The sequence below is a fragment of the Pseudophryne corroboree genome, unplaced genomic scaffold (genome assembly GCF_028390025.1).
Source record: "Pseudophryne corroboree isolate aPseCor3 unplaced genomic scaffold, aPseCor3.hap2 scaffold_924, whole genome shotgun sequence".
In the NCBI taxonomy this organism is placed as follows: domain Eukaryota; kingdom Metazoa; phylum Chordata; class Amphibia; order Anura; family Myobatrachidae; genus Pseudophryne; species Pseudophryne corroboree.
In genome coordinates, this window is record NW_026970504.1 from 4,540 (window position 1) to 12,907 (window position 8,368).

Here is an 8,368-nt window from a genome sequence, read left to right on the forward strand (position 1 = left end):
CATGCACATGTAATGGCAGGTCTAAGTAATGTACCCGTGGTTACATAACTAGAAATAATGTAGCTTCCTGCATACGATCCGCTGGATTTGTGACAGGGCCCCGTGCAGAACAGGGGGTGACTCCCACTTTATTCTGTCCGCGGCGGGAAATGAATAAACAACCAGAATCCTTTTGGGGATTTGAAACCATCTTGTCGAGCTGGCCCAGACTTTCTCAAACAGAGATGGAGGAACGTTACATCAGCTTTCATTATATATCTATATATACATACATATAGACCCCTTTGTCAGGAACAGCAGGGTCTTCAGTGATTTTAATATGTCCTTAATATCCACAATCATGTACTGAATGCTCCTTGCCAATATTGGATCTAATCAGGAAACATTATGGTCGACATAAGTATCAGTATCCGTGTCAGTATCAGTGTGTAGTAACTGGGCAAAATAACATTTTTGCGACCCAGCGGGGCCTGAGGGAAAAGAAACATAGCCATGAATATCACATCTATTCTCTACGTCTGTGTCTGGGACACAGATTTATCCAACCTTACTCTGATATTACTGAAACATTTACCCAGTCAGTTATTGGTGGTGCCAACAGGGCCACCATCATATGTCTGCATTCCTAATATAGTTTCCTCTTGGGAAAAACATTCAGCCACCGACATGTTGACACACATATACCAAGTACCCACAGACACACCGGCTTATGGGGGACAGACCGTCAGTAAATCTGTCAGAGGGACACAGAGGATTTTTCAGCTCACAATCCAGCGCCAAAAGTACACAGTCTGGGAAATAATAAACTCTATAGTGATAGACTTGTAATGCTCTAAAGATGTTCTGGTGAGGTGAGGAAGAAGCCCCGCCGCTGTAATGGCGCGTATCTGTCCCGCTCAGAAATAATTAATTACGCTAGCGGGGTAAGGACAGTGCCCAGGCACTAATGTCCACTTTTTCCAGCCTTTTGTGAGGAATTTATGCTGCCCAGGGTGCCCCCCCCCGTGCCCTGCACCCTGCAGTGCCTGTGTTTGTGTGGGAGCATGGCGCGCAGCGTTCCGCTCGCTGCTCGGTACCTCAGAATGCCGTCACTGAAGAAGAAGTCTTCTGTTCTTCTGCTACTCACCTGTCTTCTGGCTCTGTAAGGGGGTGACGGCAGGCTGCGGGAGTGTGCATCTAGGCGTACCCAGCGATCAGCACCCTCAGGAGCTAATGGTGTCCTGTCAGCCTGAAGCAGAGCCATTGAACTCACTAGAAGTTGGTCATACTTCTCTCCCCTAAGTCCCACGAAGCAGGGAGACTGTTGCCAGCAGCCTCCCTGAAAATAAAAAAAACTAACAAGTCTTTTCAGAGAAACTCAGTAGAGCTCCCCTGTAGTGCATCCAGTATCACTGCGCACAATACTAAAACTGGAGTCTGGAGGAGGGGCATAGAGGGAGGAGACAGTTCACACCCTTTGAAAGTCTTAAAGTGCCCATGTCTCCTGCGGATCCCGTCTATACCCCATGGTTCTTAATGTGACCCCAGCATCCTCTAGGACGTATGAGAAAACAAATAACGCACACACGAGGAGGAGAGAACTAAGGAAGCTATAAGGAGAAGAGGGGAGGGAGGGGGGGTTGAAAGGTAAGGTAGTAAAGGCATATTGGATAAACTACAACCTTATACATATTCATTAATGTACCAGTAGTTAGAAGTAGAAGAGCTCTAACAGAAACCACAAAGCTTAGCTAAAGCCACACCACACTGGATATGCCCAATCTCATTTGATTTTTGTAGCAAAGCAGTATTGGACTTTGTTAATACATGGATGGGAGACTGCTTGGTAGTATCAGATTCTTTAGGTGTTTTTAAACTACCAACACCATTTTCTTGGTACATTTAATTTTTACATGTATTCTTTTATGTACCAGAAGTTAGAAGTAGAAGAGCTGTAACAGAAACCACCAGCTCATCTACAGCCACAGCACACTGGATTTGCCCAATCTCTCCTGATCATGGAAGCTGAGCAGTGTTGGTCCTGGTTTTAGTACTTGGATGGGAGACCACAAGGAAATACCAGGAGCTGTGTGTATTTTTACAATACTAACACCGTTCTCTTGATGCATTCCATTTTGAAACATTGGGGCAGATCTATTAAGCCTGGTGAACTGATAAAGTGCAAGGTGATAAAGTACCAGCCAGTCAGCTCCTAACTGTCATTTTTCAAACCCAGCCTGTGACATGGCAATTAGGAGCTGATTGGCTGGTACTTTATCACCATGCAAATTATCATTTCACCAGGTTTAATAAATCGGCTGCTTACTCATTTATGTACGAGTAGTTAGAAGTAGAAGAACTCTAACAGAAACCACTAAGCTCATCTACAGCCACACCACACTGTATATGCCCAATATCACCTGATTTTAGGCCTGGTTTGTTCTTGGATGTGAGACCACCTGGGAATACCAGGTGCTGTAGGTAGTTTTATACTACCAACACCGTTCTCTTGATGCATTCCATTTTGAAACATTGGGGCAGATCTATTAAGCCTGGTGAACTGATAAAGTGCAAGGTGATAAAGTACCAGCCAGTCAGCTCCTAACTGTCATTTTTCAAACCCAGCCTGTGACATGGCAATTAGGAGCTGATTGGCTGGTACTTTATCACCATGCAAATTATCATTTCACCAGGTTTAATAAATCGGCGGCTTACTCATTTATGTACGAGTAGTTAGAAGTAGAAGAACTCTAACAGAAACCACTAAGCTCATCTACAGCCACACCACACTGTATATGCCTCTTCTTACATTCCGCTGCACTTATTGTGGGGTAGCCGCAATCCCTTCTGCTGTACGGTTCCACATTACATTGTTTCTTGTCACTTCCTGTTGATGCAGTAAGGAAACATCCAGGAATTACAGCAGCTTAGTTTTTTTTTTTTTTTAACTGGGGCAATTTAGCTAGATCACAGGGCAATTTAGCTCCTTTGGTCCTTTTTTTAGGACCAGTTAATCAGACAGTTGAGCAAACTGAAAAACAGCTAACAGGAAATTTCCACTTAAATGGTATTTTCTAATCTTATCTGACCATGACTAAGAATAAAGGATACACAAGATAAACTCTTAGAGCCATGGACCTTATCCATGTTTAAGCTCCATCAAATCTGTAATCAATAGCACTACATGCTCCCACTTTACCACTGTACTATATACTCTACCTGTGTTTTTAAGGTAAAAACACCATTTAACCCCAGTGACACTTGAATTAAAGCAGCAGCCTCTGGAATAGCATTCCTTAGCATTAATCCCAGGAAATCTGCAATCTTCACGCTCTTTGATAGCCATGCTACATTGCTGTTTACTTGGATGGAGCAGAGAGCACAACATCAGGACATAGGAAATATTACAATGCATGATAAGAAAGGTGTGAGCTCTACAGCAAGGCCTCTAACCCTTTGCCAGTGCCAAATACATAGGGCTTAACTCAGATCTGATCACAGCAGCAAATTTATTAGCTAAAACCATGTACACTGCAGGGGGGGGGGTGTATAATATGTGCAGAGAGAGTAAGATTTTGGTGCGGTGTGTTCAAACTGAAATCTAAATTGCAGTGTAAAAACAAAACAGCCAGTATTTACCCTGCACACAAACAATATAACCCACCTAAATCTCTCTGCAAATGTTATATCTGCCCCCCCCCCCATCCCTGCAGTGCACATGGTTTTGCCCACTAGCTAACAAATTTGCTGCATCTGGGAATTACAGCAGCTTAATATTTCTTTTTACAGAAGGTTCAGCAAATTAAATTATTTAGTGAAATACTGTAATCATAACAGTTACAGGGATATTGTAGGTAGATTTATTGTCAGTGGATAAATGTAAAAATTAAACCCTTAGGCATAGTTCCAAAATGCTGTCATTGCAATCCAGATTTTAAGGATATCATGCTTGAGCACAGGTGACTTAATTAGAACTTCGGTCAATGTGAATTAACCATTGGACTCAACCATGGTTATCCTTAAAACCCAGGGGTCTATTTAAGATCGATCTTAATCGATGTTGGGCTTCCAGGTTGAAAAAAACACACACATTTGTTTTCACATTAAACAGACTTCCACATGAGAAAGCAGCAAGGATGCAGTGGCGTTAATGTTTCCTGGTGTCAACTTGTATTATTTCAGTAGACATTGAAATGAGGATGCATCTTGCTGCCTTTCCAATGAAGCAAGTTTAATTTAGTAATAGGTGAAAAACCATCCTTACAAAGGTGTTAATCAGAGACTTGGCTTTGTGGACACTTTTCAGAGAACAAATTTGTTAGCATAAAAATAAAGCCAGAAAATGAAGAGCTGTTTAATCACTCGATTGGATTTTTCTGCCAGCATATTTTTTTTCTCTGCAACCCACTGCTAAATTGTGCTTCCTAGCTGTTTTTTATAAAATCACTGAATCAAATCTAACTCTGATTACATCAGAGAAGGCCATGTACCCTACACCATAAGAGGAGGTTTGAAATTTTGACTTGTCTACTTAAATATCACCAAAATCTGATCACAAGGTTAATTACGTCCCTGGGTGGGATTGAACCACCAACCTTTTGGTTAATAGCCAAACACACTAACCGATTGCGCCACAGAGACACTTTGCAAAAGTCCATACTGACAAAGGCTAATAAGCATTCATCTAAAACGTTTCCTAGAAAAACTTTAAAAAGTCAATAATCTGGAGAGTTTTTGTAAGATGTTTCTTCCATCAACCAACGAAGAAACACATTGGTACTTTCCCATGATGAGTGAGTGCTTCAGGATCTCTTGCACTTACATGTGCAGCAGAGTACTGCAATGGAAGCATGCTGGGCCCATAACCCAGAGGTAGGCAGATTGAAACTATCCTCTGCTATATGCATTTTTTTTGTTAATTAAAGTAATCCAAAACTGGGATTGATATTTTGTCTCTTTTATTTTTACTTAAAGTACAATAACTTTTACCATTTTAATTTGTTTTAATAGTATATTGACAGTATTATTTTCTTTCTAAAATCCACTTCATTTTCTTTACCCTATTATTAAAATGGTAATTGAAGAAGAGGAATTGTTGCTTTGACTGCAGCATTCCCGGGGTTAACTGGTGTTTCTTCAAGTCACAAGGTATGGAGCTGCTGTATAGTTACTCGCAAGTCAGTAGTTGTATGATGCTCACACCTGTTAAGCTGGATACACACAGAATGCCCTACACAGGGGGTGAAATGAGCGCCCCCCCCCCACCCCCCGTACGCTCAGCACACATCACGCTGTGCTGAGCGGGGGGAGAGATGTGTGCTGAGCAGTTCGCTCAGCACACATCTCTCCCCAAAATCGGGCCGTGAATACGGACCTTTAAACTGGATCCACACTTAGATTATCTGTCCAATTTTTTTTTCTAGTTGAAACAAAATTATGCTAATATGTGGCAGCAAATTACAATTGACCATTTGTTCACAAACACTGGAAAACATCCAAAAATGGTCATTTAGATAAATTGGTTAAATCCATTTCATTTAGCTAATTTATCCAAACTACCTTTATTGTATCTTTGTGGGTGAATGATGTGTGGGTCAGTGTTGAGGGTGGTGGAGGAGATGGGTAATAGGCACAGCAGGGTGTGGACAGTCAAATAGTGTGCTTAGAGGTTCAGAGTCATTGTATGAGACTCTGGCAACAGTGACTTGATGAGTCTGGTGTCCATAGGGTGGGACGCATTAACCTTTTTATGCTATTGAAATAGTTCTCCTCCTGACCGACGCAGTTCCTTGCTCCGAGGTTGGTGTATTGTCCTGTTGCAGCGCCTCTCCACTGTGGTCACAGTGAGCTGTGTGGTGTTGCTGGCGCATGCCAATCTCCCCCCAACCTCCCTCTTGCATTTCAGACCTACGTACGCATGATGGGATCTTGTATGATATGCGCGTGTGCTGTAGAGATGAAAGTGGGGGTGAGGAGGCAGATCGTGAGATGGGGAAACTTTGTGGACTGTTAGCGAAGGGGAGCACTGGGCAATCTGAGTTGCAAAGAGGGCAGCAGAAGAGGTTATTGCATGTGCACTGGTGACAGGTCCATCCTTGGTGGCCAGCCTCAGTGGTAAAGGGGTACATGAGCTAGTGTCCCTTGGCCAGCCATGTACCATGGCCACCTCCCTACCTCCTATATATTCTCCCTGATCTGTTACTTTGTTACGGTCTGCTGCTGGCACTGGTGTATCGTCCTGCAGTTGCCGTCTCCGCCCATTGCTGTGACTTCCCCCAGAGTTAGCCACACAGAGTGACAGATCTGGGAAAATATATAGGAGATCATTACTTTCACTTGCAGCCTACCTTATTTTTTGCAGCCTAGCATGCTCCTGACCCCTTCTCTCACTAATACTTATACAACATTCATGAACTCATCTTAAGGTTTCTTTATTATTCAGTCACACTGTCTTGGATCCAAACCATTTCCTGTGGCATTGCAGTCAAACAATTGAGCTATTTACCCTTGCATAGAAAGGTATAATCTAAGCTAGAGAATTCTATTTGGAGCTCACCTTGTACTTTGTGAAGAAATAATCAGCTTTGTGGCTGAGCAGATATATGGAGTGTGTGGCTGCACACTGCATTGATCTGCTGAGTTGCAATGCTAATAATTTTTTTTTTTGCAAAGTACCAATAGCTTCATTGTGAAGGTGGAAAGAAGGGTGTTACGGCATGGAATGTACAAACTGCGAGACCCTGCTGGTAGCGCCTTTGTCTATTTAGTAGGAAGGGCACGTAACAGCCGGGGGGCAATGGAGGAAGCCCCTTTAGGGCTGGAGCCCGGCGGCAACTGACTCCGTTGTCTCTGGCAGTTCCGCCCCTGGACTAGAGGAATGGTCAAGAACATGGCAACATTTAATGCCAAAAAATGCAAAATCATACACGTCTCAAAAATGCAAAGGCTAACTATAATATTAAGGGCATTATAATGGCAAGAGGAAAGCTATCTAAGTATTACTATTTCAGGTAAGCAATGTAACAAAGCAATAGGAAAGGCAAGTCAGATGCTTGTTTGCATAGGTTAAAGAACCAGTAGCAGAAAAAAGTAATACAGGTTGAGTATCCCATATCCAAATATTCCGAAATACGGAATATTCCGAAATACGGACTTTTTTGAGTGAGACTGAGATAGTGAAACCTTTGTGTTTTGATGGCTCAGTGTACACAAACTTTGTTTAATACTCAAAGTTATTAAAAATATTGTATTAAATGAACTTCAGACTGTGTGTATAAGGTGTATATGAAACATAAATGAATTCTGTGAATGTACACACACTTTGTTTAATGCACAAAGTTATAAAAAATATTGGCTAAAATGACCTTCAGGCTTTGTGTATAAGGTGTATATGAAACATAAATGCCTTCTGTGCTTAGATTTAGGTCCCATCACCATAATATCTCGTTATGGTATGCAATTATTCCAAAATACAGAAAAATCCGATATCCAAAATTCCTCTGGTCCCAAGCATTTTGGATAAGGGATACTCAACCTGTAATGCCACTGTATAGGTCCTTGGTACAGCCACATTTAGAATCCTGTGTTCAGTTCCAGAAGCCATATCTCCAGAAGGCTGTAAATACATTAGGGCAACTAAAATTGTGCATGGCCTACATCACAAAACTTACCTGGAAATACTAAAAAATGTTGATGTGTATAGTTTGGAGAAGGGAAGAGGGAACATACAGTAATAGAAACATTTAAATATATAGAGAGGAATGTAATAGGGTGTGAGAATCAGAAAGTGAGAGATTTTGTGTTTTTTCCTGTTGTTTTTTTTGTTTTTGTTTGATTGTTTGTTTTTAAAGTGGCAATCCTTTACATGGCAAAACCAGGTTGATATTTGCCATGTAAAGGATTGCCACCGTGGGCATGTGTAGAAGGGGCACTGCTACTGTTGGCATTATGTGTGTAAGCTGCACTGATATGGTGGTTATGTGTATAAAGGGCACTGCGACTGTGGGTATTATTATTATTATTATTACATGCGGTGTAATGACAATAAGATAGTGCTACTGTGTGGCGTATTTTGATTTGGGGTGCTATTGTGTGGCCATGCCCCTTCCTTGTGATACCACACCTTCTTTTTTTAAGGAGCGCACTGTCCCTTTATTAAGTATTGGAGAGAGGGCCCAAATTAATAGTTTGCAGGGAGGCGCCAAACACCCTAGCACTGGCCCTTTGGTAGGGGACAGGATTTGCTTCTGCTTGTGCACATATGTTATGATTGCCAGCCAACAGCACTGGTTTTGCCTATAACACTAACTATAAATATTTTGAATTGGTCCTGGACCACCAATCCAAGGCACCCCTGCAAGTGTCCTGAGGCACCCCAGGGTGCAGTTTG

At 42.1% G+C, this 8,368-nt stretch overlaps 1 non-coding gene across 1 annotated transcript; it reads right to left on the reverse strand.

The window, feature by feature from the left end:
• Window positions 1-4,546: 4,546 nt before the first annotated feature.
• Window positions 4,547-4,620, reverse strand: TRNAN-AUU (transfer RNA asparagine (anticodon AUU)). The gene has a single exon. It is a non-coding gene; the product is annotated as a tRNA-Asn (tRNA).
• Between the last annotated feature and the right edge of the window lie 3,748 nt (window positions 4,621-8,368).